This window comes from Herpailurus yagouaroundi, unplaced genomic scaffold, assembly GCF_014898765.1.
Source record: "Herpailurus yagouaroundi ecotype Mexico unplaced genomic scaffold, PumYag 162, whole genome shotgun sequence".
Lineage (NCBI taxonomy): Eukaryota > Metazoa > Chordata > Mammalia > Carnivora > Felidae > Herpailurus > Herpailurus yagouaroundi.
The window spans coordinates 20,145,714-20,159,719 of NW_024412403.1; the positions used below are offsets into that span (position 1 = coordinate 20,145,714).

Sequence of the window (14,006 nt, forward strand, 5' to 3'; positions counted from 1 at the left end):
TCAAGGTCATCTAAAATCTAAAATTATGGTTGAATGGTATAGTGCTATTGAAGTTACATAAGAAAATATCCTTGTCTGTTACATGGAGTTATGGGACACCATGCTGGCAAATTACACTCAAATGGTTCCAGAAAACAAATTATTTATATAACATTTGGAACTACTATGTAAATTTTGGGATGTTTTGAAATTCAAGAGGGAGAGGACAGGGATTGGAAGAGAAAAAAGGCTGTATTAAAAAAGAATCAGTTGGGCCACCTGGGTGACTAGGTCAGTTGGGACTCTGACTCTTGACTCTGGCTCAGGTCATGATCTCATGGTTTGTGAGGTCGAGCCCCACAACTCATCAGGCTCTGCTCCGATGGTGCAGGGCCTGCTTGGGATTCTCTCCTTCCCTCTCCCTCTGCCCCTTCCCCACTTACACTTTCTCTCTTTCTCTCTCAAAAATAAATAAACATTAAGAAATTAAAACAAAGATCAAAATAATACATGACAAAACAATCAGGGAAACTTGTACTGGCATAGACAAATCTCTGCAGAAAAGATTAAGCACTTTGAAATGGCCTTCTTCAATTTTGTCAGTTTGCAGAAAGGGGTCCAGATGTCAAACAGAAAATGGTGTGAGTGTCATATTGTGATGAATAGATGGGTTTGAAGTGTAATTGTCAAGAAGAACGGAACTTCAGGAAGAAGAGAGATCAACAGTGGAGCAAGCCCCAAATTGCACATAAAATTTACCATTAGGCATTTGCTAACTTTTGAAATTGCCCATGGTAATATAAAACTTCAGTAAATAAAACAAAAAGTAACTGCAAATATTCTGTTGACTGATGATATAAAGAGCTCTGCAAGCCTTATCCCTAGAGAAAAAGCTATAACTGGTAAAAGTTATTGACAAATAAAAACATTTAAACTCTATAAAAATGCCCTAAGGACATATAGCAAATGCAGAAATATTTATTCAATGAAATCTACTAAATTTTATGACACATTTAATAATAACATGTTCACTTATACTTTGAAAATTATAAAACGTTTTTTAAAGAAATTAGAGACATAAAAAATCAAAGGACAACCCATGTTCATGGAATGGATTTAAAATTGTTAAGTTGGTTATATTCTCTAATTTCGCCTGCAAATTCAATTAAATCTCTATCACAATCACAGCTGCTTTTGTATATAACTTGATCCTGAAACTCATATGGAAATTCCAAAAACAATCTTGGAAGAGAAGAAAAAAGCCAGAAGACTCACACTTCATATTTTCAAAACTTATGACAAAGCTACAATTAACAAGAAATAATGATACTGGCATATGGATAGCATTGTAGATAATGCAATATAATAAATATTATTGAGACTCCAGAAATCAGTCCTCATATCTATGGTTTACTTTCCATCTATGAAGAGAACGAAACACCAACTTTCTTTAAATCTTCCTGCCACTGTATATTTCAAATATTGTTATTTATCAGCGGGGAAAATATTGAACTCTAAATACTGAGTGGGATAATAGACACCTTTGAGTCAAGTAGAGGAGGGCTTCTCAGGGTTCACTGTGCATATGAACCTCCGTGGTATTTTCTTAAAATGCATATTCTGAATCATTGGGTGGAGTCCAAATTCTACATTTCTGATAATTTTTCTATTAATATATTGGCCATGGAAGTACCTCAAATACACATAATTTGCAAAAAAGAAAGTCTCATCCTGGTAGAATATCGTATTATCAGGATGTATTCATAATAGATGTAGAATATGAAATATCACAAATCGGAATATACCAATAATATTAATAACCTATATTCTTTAAAGCTTATAGTTAGAAGAATCTCATATGGATATCCTTCCTAATGTTACATTATGTGGTATGTTAAAGAGAAAAAAATCACACAAAACAAGATGAGAAATCGGAAGTTGGGTTATTCTGATACTCTCTCCCCAGCAACAGGGGAGAGAGTACAAAGTCGGCCTGCGCACACGGCCTCAAAAGGCAAGAGTGCATTTAAATGCTGAGGTGAGCTAGTGGCAAAGTACTGAAGGACATTAGGTGGGAGATTAATCGATGGAATGCATCCATTACGTTATTCCTGAGTTTGCAAATGTTTGTCTCTGTGATTAGGCCATCTGTGTTTGCTAACTGGTTTTACCCAAAGAAAAAGCAAACTTCCTCCTACCTTCATCACCGGAAGTGGTTCTACAGCTTGGAGCAAGACTCCAAGTTATGCTGGGGTCAAGCTCTTACTTTCCCACAGCGACTGAGAACCGGGGATGACTAACCGAAGGACTAAATTGCCAAGAGATGGCTCCCAGGCCAGGTCCTTGAGAAAGACCGTCCTGGGTTGTAAAACTGGCAAGAGGCTTTTAAAAATATGTACCTCACAAAGGGACAGAGAAAGAACTCAAAATTACAAATTTTGCAAAGCAAATGCTCTAAGAAAAGGAAGGTTACTCGCTTGGTTAGCAGATACCTGAGGAATTTTCAACTTCAGTGAAACAGTAGGGTAAAGCTATCTCTGAGGTACACAGTGAATGTGCGTCCCAGGGACAGGAAATACACGTGTTAAAATCTAGGCTTATACTTTCCGCCACAATTTCTCCTAAACAAGCATTTCCTTCTCCTCCCCAGTTTTATTTACAAATAATTGGCATACATCATTCTATAAGTTTAAGGCATACACTACGATGGTTTGATTTACACTTACTGTGCAAACAAGTGTCTCTAACACCACCAGGTCCCTACCCCCCACCCTCTGCTTCAATCCCATCATCCTGGTTTAGCCCCTTCACAGCTCAGCATTGCATGGAAGCAATAGACACCCTGCTCCTTGCTGCCCAAAGTATGGTGCAAGAAGGGGGTCTCCTGGGAATTGGTGAGAAATACAAGTTCTCAGGTCCCACCCGAGATTTCTTGAATCAAACTGCAGAAATCAATAGGATTCTCACCGGGATCTGCATGCCCTTTGAAGACTACCTTTTTTAGCTTGCTTCCTCTCTCCACCGTCTCAGCTTGTCCAATTTTTTTGTATACAGTATTGATTTTATGGAGTAGCCAAAACACACTGATATAATATAAGCATATGTCATTGTCACACCATTTTTTGCCAAACAATGTCACACAATGATTTGATTAGGAATTATAGTTCTGGATAGCCAGGCGCAAGCCTCCCTCTTACTGTCTCTGTCCCTCTTTTCCATACCAATGCAGCAAATGTCTTTTCACACCCCTCCTGCATTCAGGAAATAAGTTGTCACTTGTCCTTTCTTCCCATACTTCAAAGTCTTTTGCTCTACTGTGCTCCCATGGGCTCAAAAAGTTATGCAAGCCTCTCCCTTCTAAAAAGTAATTTTTAAAATCTCTTAATTGCAAAAAGGAGTAATTAAGTGCAATACGGTGTAAACTTCGGTGTAACCTCTAATTCAGTCTATGACGTGGAACTAAGACAGCTGAAGTCCACACACCACTTTCATAAAATCAAACTCAGATGCCCTTCAAGAACTGCAGATAGTTGCAGAGGAGAAAATGAGATCCTGAGATAAGCAAGCCTCGTTTTGTAACTGTCAGCCCTAATGGTAGGACAAGATGCAAAACTAGGAAGTGGTTATGATAAAAACTCAGGTACGTTTAAAACAAATAAAACTTCGGTATGCCTTTGCTTTGTGTTTTATACTTTCATGGCGTTATTAGTTCAAAACAGTTTTACTTAGCTTTGAATTATTCCATTATTTTCACATTCTCATGTCGTGGTTTAGAAAATGGACTGATATTTGGGAAACTTGGGGTAGCGCCACAGGTCATCGTCTTATTTTAAACGTGACCTTAGACTAGTAGTTCAACTTCACTAACTACTCTGTGCTGTTATTCAACTGGAAATAGCATGTGAGGCTATCTTACAGTTTTACTGTAGGTATTAAATGTAATAATGTGTATGAAGCAATTAGCATACTGTCTGCCCTAAATAAGTGTTAGCTATTCTGTGGTTATCATTATCATAATGTATTCAAACTCATTTAGACAGTATTAGTATCATATGGTATCTGAAGGAGCAGATCATACACTTACCCGTGTATAGTTACTTCTGTATATATGTAGCTATTGTTTCCGTTGTATTGAACACCCAGCAAACGTTCAGAAAACTGATGAGATTTCAATGATCCAAAGAACAAAAAAAGGCTACAAGGGTGTCAGTTCATTTAAGTACAGTTTTTCTGTTTTCTTTGTTATAATCTAGTTCTACATCTAGCTTATGGTATGACCATGCTATTTTCCTTTGCTGGAAAATGCTCTCTTTACCATTTCTACTGACGAAGAGTCCACAGATTTTCTTTCTGGGATTCTATGTTCTCCCGGCAACCTTCCTAGAGAGAGAGAATGGTGAGTCTCTCTTTCTTCTCCGAGTTTCTATTAATTTTATCACTAAAATATTGGCTTACCATCACTAAAAGTGCTAGCTTTTGGTTGTAGATTACTGAACAGAAAAAAAAAATTATAAAATACTATTTTGTTTTCTTCTTCTCAGCCTACTTTGGTTTGATTTGGACCAAAATAAATACACAAAAATGTATTAATCACAGATTTAAAGTTGATAGATTGGAAAGTGATGACATAAATTGTTGTAATTTGAAATCAGCTCATTTGAGTCCATAAACAACTGGTAGGAATTCAATATTTTTCTCTGAGTTGACTTGCAACATTGTATTGACTTAAAAAGTAATGAACTCTACTTATGAAAGAGACTGTCGGGCATGCTTATTTGAACTTTGAAAGACTGGAGATAAATATTCCAAATAAAGCCCCCTTTCTCCATTAAACAGAATACATTAAAAACTAAAAATAATTTATCAAACCATCTATTCATTTTCTATGTAAACTTTTAAATTTTTTTCTGCTCTTGAAATAATTTTTCTTGTTCGAGGTTTAAGGCATCTGCTATGCCACTGGATTGTAATATATTGGTTACAATACATCTCTATAATTATTCAAGAGGTAAGTAAGGAAACAGGTAATAAGATATGATCAGAGAGTCATTCCTCTTAATATTAATTGAGGACTCTCTGGACAGAGCTTCTGGACTGCGTGACCTTAACCAAGCAGCTTGCCTTCAACGTTCACAACTGATGTATGTACACGATCACTTGGCTGTCAATATTTGTCACCATCTGCTATGATGGCAACAGGCCTACTCTCAAAATACTGTGATAATTTAGACTGCAGATGCCAGCTAAGTCGATTGGCAGCCTGAAATTCTGAGAATGCTTTCTTTGTTTCTGGAGATGCCACATTAACACCAACCTGGCTTCTTACCACCATACCACCTGTTCATTCATTTTAGGCCAAAAATATTCATGGAAGGGGCAGTTGTGAGTACATGAGAAAATATTGAGTAAGGATCTGTTGTGAAAGAATAATGTTCTGTTGCATTCGGATCTGTATTTAAATATATACATAATTAAGACTATAAAATATATATTTAAGAGTATATATATAAATATCTATATACTTAAGAGTATAATATATTTGAGTAATATATATATAAATTTAAAAGCATAAAATATATAAAAATAGAAGAGTATATATAAGTTTATTATATATATATAAATTTAAGAGTATAAAACACTGTGCCTATGAAAAGTCACAACATTAATGATTTGAAAGCAATATTGTTAATATATTGTGGGTTTGGTGAGTGTGGGTTTTTAAGCGTATATAAAATAAATAATTCATTTCTAGGACTTTAGCTGGAGGAAGTTCCTATGCTAAATAAATCTTTGCTTCATAATTCCAGAGCAAGGGGCAGGGCAGGGTTTGGATTATCATTAAAACAGGATAGTTATTCCAAGACTCTACTATTATTTGTAATAGGTGATGTGCACTTAAAATGACCCTAGTATTTTCTTCCATTTTCTTCTTTCCATATGTAGTAATATCCCAGGGAATAATTATCAATGTCCTAGATTTTATTTTTCCCTCTCAGTATGATGACACGTTGAATCTGAAATGTTAAGATAACCAGGAGGGCCAAAAACTGTCCTCCATTATACTTTTGCAGTTCTATTTAGATTGCAATCTTCCAGGAGACAAAGAGGTCAACTTTTGGCTGGAGTCTCAAGGTTTTTGTGTAGTTGCAGCCTCTGCATCAGAAACAAAGTCTTTTATGGTGTGTCTGGTCTGTGAGAGTGAATGCACTGACATGTTTGGAATAATGATGGATCCCAGCGACAATGGTAGAAATCTGGGTAATGCCATCAGTAGCTTGACTCCGTGGTCATATCAGAGGACAGGGCCTGCTGTGGGGTTTACGTGAGTGACCCGGAGGTTTGATAAGAAACTGCAGTTTTTTTCAACTGTTCTCAGCCCCCAAAGAAGTGGGTCTTTAAATCTCTCAGTCTGTAGTTTTTCAAGCGGCAGACCAAATAGCCAGCAGTAAAAATAGAACAAAATTTACCAAAAGAATTTTTGACCAGGGTAAGAGAATGGCCTTGAGTTCTGTCCACTGAGTAGAATCATCATGCCCCATTTTGGTTCTAGTTTGATGCTGTGGGGTGGAAAACGAAGTCTCTACCAAAGATGGGAAGAATTTTCAATTTTTCACAATTTAGAGGTGAAATGCCATTGGACCCAAGCTTTCCATATTCTTGAATATATCATTTCCCTTTCACAATTGAGCCATGTTGGACCTTGCCCATGCATGCTGTTATTCACCAGGGCTGAGATGACACGCCCAAAATAGAAATACCAGAACAAACTGTCACAAGGTCTCCATTAGTCTGAGAAAATGTGTTGGTAGCTGATCCACCCTAAAATAAACAGTAAAGGAATTTCTTCAGGCTCATACGATCCAAACTACAATCCAAAACAATGAGTAGCAGTAACAGTAACTATGCAATCATAAGACAGTATAAATGATATGTTCCTGTCTTCTTTTAACTGATTTAAACTGATCTTTACTGATTTTTGTATGCAAAAACTTTTGTGCAAGAAGCATAGGAAAAGACGTTAAACCTCATGAGACATCAGGTAATACAAGTTACAACCACAGTGATTTACCACATCACATCCACTAGGACAACTAGGATAACTATAAAATTAAAAAAAAATTAAACAGATAATAACAAATCTTAGCAAGGATGTGGAGAAATTGGAACCTTTCAACGCTTCCGGTGTGAATGTTAAATTGTGCAGTGACTTTGGAAAACTATCTGGCATTCTCCAAAATAATCAACTTAAAATTACCACAGAATTCATCAAATTCACTACTAGGTATGTATACCCAAGAGAGCTGAAAAGATATGTCTGTAAAAATGTTTATATGAACGTTCACTGAAGCATTATTTATGGTATCCAAATATTCATCAATTGATCAATGACACATACAATGTCGTATACTCACACAGTGTTATTTGGCAATAAAATAATGTTCTGATACAAACCACAATTTAGATGAACCTTGAAAACATCATGGTAAGTGAAACAAACCAGCCATGAGGCCCATACATTTTATTATTCTATTTATATGGAACATCCAGAAAGGAAAATCTGTAGTGACAAAATGAAGATTAATGGTTGCCCAAACCTAAGGCCAGGAGTTGGGTGAAAATGTGGAAATGACATTTTTTGGAATAATTAAATTCTCTGAAATTGATTGTGGTAATGATTGTACCACTCCATGAATATACTAAAAATATTCATTTGTGTACTTTCATTGGTGTATTTTATAATATGTGAATTACATCTTAATAGAGGCATTTAACAACTTTTCTAGCTTTCTGATGTAAATTCTTGTGCTTAACACAAAATATTTCAGCTAAGGCTCAATACCTCAATAAAATACTAGACCCTTTCCTGGAGGAAACTCCATAAAGGGTAAAAGTGAACTGACATTGGAGCTTAAAGTTTGTGAAATATGCATAGAAACACAACATGTTAGGCAAAAAAAACAAGCTTATTTCAGGATAAATAATAGTAAATAGATTTTAACCTGTATCTAATATTAGAGATCACTAATTTCATTTTGTAGGTAGGGATCTTATGATACTACAAATTAAATGACTTAGCCAAGATTACATAACTAGCTCTGATTAAAGTCAATTTTAAAAACTAATTCTTCTAAATATTTGACAAGTCCTTTCTCAACTGCATTAAAATGAATTGTCTATCAATTATGAAAAGAGAAGGATAAAATAAAAACTTTGATATATCTATCAATGACCTTTAGTACATGTAGTGAAAGAATGGAGTTATGTCTTGTCTCCTGCACATATTTAAGTATTTATCATCATCTACCTTACGTACATTACATGTATTTGTCAGCTACCATTTCTTCAAACAAAAGCTAGAATTTCAAATATTAATTTAAGTAAATATCCCTTCTAGAAACTGGCATTCTAATTGCAGCCAGTAAGGACTAATAGGAATTCTGTTCAGTGAAGATGTGAATATGCTGATTATAATTGATAGTAAATGGCCACCTTGCAAAGACATCAGGTTGGTGAGTATAATCCTGTAGACAAAAGTGACACTTCGAGTATATTATTTTCTTCATCTCAAAGAACACCTTGATGTAGCTGTATGATCAATTGTAGGGGGGAGAAAGAGAGTTGAGTTCATATGCATCATGAATTTCTGAAATGATACATAGGCATCTATCACTGTGATTGTGTCTGTAGAGAAGGATTGGGTGGTTGATGCAACTTTCTGTTGTATACATCTTTTTACATGTGCATGTATTTAGATTTTCAAACAAAGTGAGTTAAATTAAGTTGTAGGTTGACTATTGATAAACCATGGCATAAAGATCTGCTAAGATCATCAAGGCATTATAGGTTCATGTTCTCAGAGTGTGATCTCCTGAACAAATTGGATTTAGCACTTCTGGACTGCCTATTAAAATATAGAATCCATGAGAGAACTCCAGACATATTATTTCGAATATCTAAGAATGTGGGATAAGAAATATGCATTTTTATCACATGTTTCCCATTTGATTCTTTTGCATGTTGAACATTAACAGCTACCTCACTGGACTGTTTACTTTAGAAACCTGTAGTAAGTGATTATAAAAAAGGCATCTGGTCTAATGATACCCAGTGTTTTGGTGACGAGTCCTCACCTAGTTAGCAGCAGGAGAAAGACTGACTTCAAATTAATGCCATGTGTTTTTCAGACAGTGCAACATGTTTTGTTCTTAAATCTTCAAAATTGAAAGTAATTGTATAACTTCATATTTGGTTCTCTGATACTTTTACACTAGTTCTGAGTTTACATTGGAAGTTTTATGCTAACTGTGCAGTTATTCTGACTTTGATAATGCAAGCCAGCCCAAATAATTTTAGAATTTTTGAATGTGGTAAGGCATAAACTTCAAATATATTTTTAAATGCAGCAGTGTTGCACAGCTCACTTTTATGCGTGTTATTCCTACTTGAATATGTATTTAAAGTGTACATAGAACATACGTTGAACTTTAAAATCTTGTTTGTTTCTCTATCGTCATATATACTGTATGTTTTTTTCTCTATCATTATATATACTGTATGTATCTATCGATACACTGTATATCGTTATATATATATATAAAGTTCTTATTTTTCATGTAATATTAAGCAATTTAAGCTCACTAAACAACTAAATAATTTGTTGGTTCACATACTATTACATATAGAGGTTTCTTCAATTAAGTCTTTAACCAGTGGTTCTGGTTACTACCGAGTTACTTACTGGTAACTTACTACATAAGACCTAGTTCGTATTGGTCTGACAATTGGTTTTATCTTCAGACTGGCTTCCCTTTTGGTGGAAAATTCACTACTAACAGACCTCGTTTGTTTGCTTTTATACCATGCAAGAAAGAAGAAATGTCATAAATTTGCTAACAAAAGCTTGGAGAAGCACTCTGATTGGATTAGTTTAGACAATATTTTGAGTAAGTATATAACCCACATGGTCAACAGGATAGAATAAATAGTGATTAAACTTAGCAAACTACATACCTCAGGCTGCTGTGTTTTGGTGGTAGAATGCTTGTCAGCATTCCAGACTCAGATGAACCCCTAAGAGAAGCTAGGGAATCAGAAGGGGAAAAAGGAAGACACTGCTAGAAAGGCAGACTAAAGACCCAAAAATAATTTAATTCTGTAAAAAAACTATTAAATGCAATGATGTTCCTAAATTTCATTTATTGTGCAAAAGGTCAAGTTTTGTTTGTTTATTTTTTTACTTACTTACTTACTATTTATAATACAGATGTTCATTATCTCAAGGAAAATTTAAACATTTTTTTTAATGTTTGTTTATTTTTGAGCCACAGAGAGACAGAGTGCGAGCCAGGCAAGGGCAGAGAGAGAGGGAGACACAGAATCTGAAGCAGGCTCCAGGCTCTGAGCTGTCAGCACAGAGCCTGACGTGGGGCTCAAACCCACAAGTTGTGAGATCATGACCTGAGCTGAAGTCAGATGTTTAACCAACGGAGCCACCTAGGCGCCCCTCTCAGGGAAAATTTTTACAAAATATGGCAACAAATACCAAATACTCAAGTGCTTTTAATCTATTATTTTAATATCTCCAAAGACCTCACACTGAGATCTCAAAAATATACAAACATATTTAATATCAAGGTAAATTCTACTTTTAGCATGCTTTGGGGAGGACAAAGTTTTCCACTCTTCAAGGTTCTTCTAGCTGTTCTAAGAATTAAATCGACAGGAGACAGATTAACAGGAGAAAAGAACCAAAGTCTCATGACACATGCGTGGAGTCCAAACAATACAACTGAGACCTGAAGAAATGACCAAGGCATCCAGCTTTTATACATTTTAGACAGAGACCTAAATCTGTGAAGATGTGCCAGGACAAGGAAACTTTTTGTTTGGGAGCTTCAAATAGTAAGAATCCTAAACCGAAGTTGAGCTGCAGTAGTAAATTAGTAAGAGTAACATGGTTTGTTTAGTTTATAATCTTCTCAGCTCTAAATTCCTATCTTTGGTGTTAATGATACCTCTTTACCTTCCTGTACAGAAAAGGTACCTTTCACCTGGGGGATTTATTCCTGCTCTCTGGAGGCAAAGGAAAGTCAGAGTGTCCTTTTTGCACTGACCGTTTCTTAGACAACTTTAATTCAAAATGATCAATATGCCATTGTGATACATTTTGGGGCAGCCTACCCTGGACTGCTACAGTAACCAGTATAGCAATGGAGCATATTGGTTTAAAACATCTGTGACCTCAGGTGTTTGTTACAGTGTTCCTGAATAAAGCTCTTTTATTTGTGAATATTTTGTAATATTCTTACTTCTATGTACTTACTTATTGAGGCCAAATCAATAACAAGAAATGTACTAATGATAATATTGACAGGAATGAAGTCTTGGGAGAAAGGTGATCGAATGCTTCAGAACCCCAAAATGAAGTGAGTGCACTGATAAATTAAAAGACACCGATAAAATTATCGCCTTCAACTATCACACTGTTTTCATGTTGAGTCAAATTCACGAAGAATGAAGAATGTTGGTCACATATATTTTGATATTTGTGAAATATTATATAATTTTATCTGTATGTGTACATTTATAAATTTACTATCATATATTTATATATAAAAGTAATTAAAGCAATGAACCCAGAATGATGGAGGGTGTGCAATAGAGGAAATTAGTTTCTAAAACATGTTGGAGGTTTGTTAAATAGATGAAAGTAACTGTCCCCAGTACAAACTTGGAAAAATCTAGAAATGACTAACAAATAGAAAGCAAAAAATGGGGCAACGATGCTGTTATCAGAATAACTCATAACAGCGTGGTCCCTACACCAACAGCATCTGAATCAATTTAGGGATTTGTTAGAAATGCAAATTCTTAAGTCCTGCCCATAGAAAAATGATCTCCAATGTTGAATTGCAGCCATCTTTTAAAAAGCTCTTCATGTGATTCTGACTCACACTAAGTTTGTGAATTTCCAAATTCTCAAGTTTTTTTTAAGTAGAATGTTTAAAGTTTATTTTTAAAATGTATTGGGCATTGGTAGAGGCAATGGGGAGTTTTATCTATGATTTAGGATTTTTATAAATAAAACAACATGTGATTATGATGCAGGAATAAGCAATTGAGTTGTGGGTAGACTTTTCTTTTCTTTTCTTTTTCTTTTTTTTTTTTTCAACGTTTATTTATTTTTGGGACAGAGAGAGACAGAGCATGAACGGGGGAGGGGCAGAGAGAGAGGGAGACACAGAATCGGAAACAGGCTCCAGGCTCTGAGCCATCAGACCAGAGCCTGACGCGGGGCTCGAACTCCCGGACCGCGAGATCGTGACCTGGCTGAAGTCGGATGCTTAACCGACTGCGCCACCCAGGCGCCCCTTTTCTTTTTCTTTTTAAGTAGGCTTCACTCCCAGCACAGAACCCAAACCAGGGCTTGAACCCACAATACTGAGATCAAGACCTGAGCTGAGATCAAAAGTCAGATGCTCCACTGACTGACCCTGTAAGCACTCCAATGGGTAGACCTTCCTGTAAGTTTGATTTCTGTAGACTTTTCTGTACTTTTTTTTAATATATATATTTTTTAACATTTATTTATTTTTGAGACAGAGAGAGACAGAGCATGAACAGGGGAGGGTCAGAGAGAGAGGGAGACACAGAATCTGAAACAGGCTCCAGGCTCTGAGCCATCAGCACAGAGCCTGATGCAGGGCTTGAACTCACACACTGCGAGATCATGACCTGAGCCAAAGTCGGATGCTCAACCGACTGAGCCACCCACGCGCCCCAACTTTTCTGTACTTGTGATTTTTTTTTTCACATCGGATGGGTAATGTGCTGACATCGTAACAAGATTTGAGGGAAGCACATGGGACACAACAGCATGAACACCCCAGTCGTCATGCTTATGAACAACAAAGGGGTCTGCATGTTTGATTTTAAAATGCTTTCATGTTTTGAAACTGTTTGGTACTTACGGTGATATAACTGTGCTGAACTATATGTACAACAGCTTCTTTAAAGCATATGATAACGTATTAAGCACAGTATTGATATTATCATTGTATAGCTTAGGAGGCTGTTGCTCAGAGAAGTACTGACCTCTTACGCAGGTGAGCAGGGCTGCTACTTTGGGTCATGCCACACTGGGACTCATGAAGTCTTATACTCATGGATGCCTTCTTCAAAAAAAGTTCCCTTCGGGCACAGGTTTATACCAGTGGTGTCATCTGAGGACGGAGTCCTGAGCCCAGCCTGGTCCCCAGATAGGACCCAGTCTCTACCTCCTTCCTTTGGGCACTTTCCTAACTCATCTGATGCTGTAAGAGGCCTTGACACTCACATGTATAGTGATGTGCCACAGCCTAGTAATTTTTGTCCCTGATTTCAGGAGAGTAGCCTGGCAAGGTAAAGACTCCCAATGACCCCTATGCCATTTCTTTCATTAAGTAGTGCACAGCTAGCATCAGAAAGTAGCAGCCTGCTAATTTAGGGGCACCAAAATTATTGATATAGATAGGATTTCTACAAAAAAATGTTTACCTATGCTTCACACATGCTAAGGACACCCTAAGCACAGATAGTTCATGTGATGCTTAAGGTCCCACACCTAGGAAGAAGTACAGCCAGGGCTCCAAACATAGTTTAATTCCTTTCTCTTCAATACTATTTTATATCCATTTATAAATGTTTGTCTCTTTGAGCATGTGAGTTTTGGAAGACACTAAACCTTAGCGTAGTTATAGAAATGAATGATACATACACAACATAGAACTTAATGAAGCAATTTAGTGGATAAATACATACTTTTATACAGATTGAAGATCAATGGCACATTCATTGAATATATTTATTTTAGATTTGTATATTAATAGGCATATAATAATAACAACAACAATAATACAGAAATAAGAACAGCAAGTACATAGGTGTGCTTCTTAGTCACTAAGTGAAGTTCAAATGGCTTTATATATATAATCTATCTCATTGCTTCTTTCTAATTATGTTCCCATTATTCAGACAAGAAAACTGAA

General features: G+C 36.0%; 1 non-coding gene across 1 annotated transcript; it reads right to left on the reverse strand.

Annotated features, from left to right (window-relative positions):
* Nucleotides 1-12,792: 12,792 nt before the first annotated feature.
* LOC121036571 (small nucleolar RNA U13) lies at nt 12,793-12,897 on the reverse strand. Its single transcript, XR_005793398.1, has one exon. It is a non-coding gene; the product is annotated as a small nucleolar RNA U13 (small nucleolar RNA).
* Nucleotides 12,898-14,006: the final 1,109 nt, after the last annotated feature.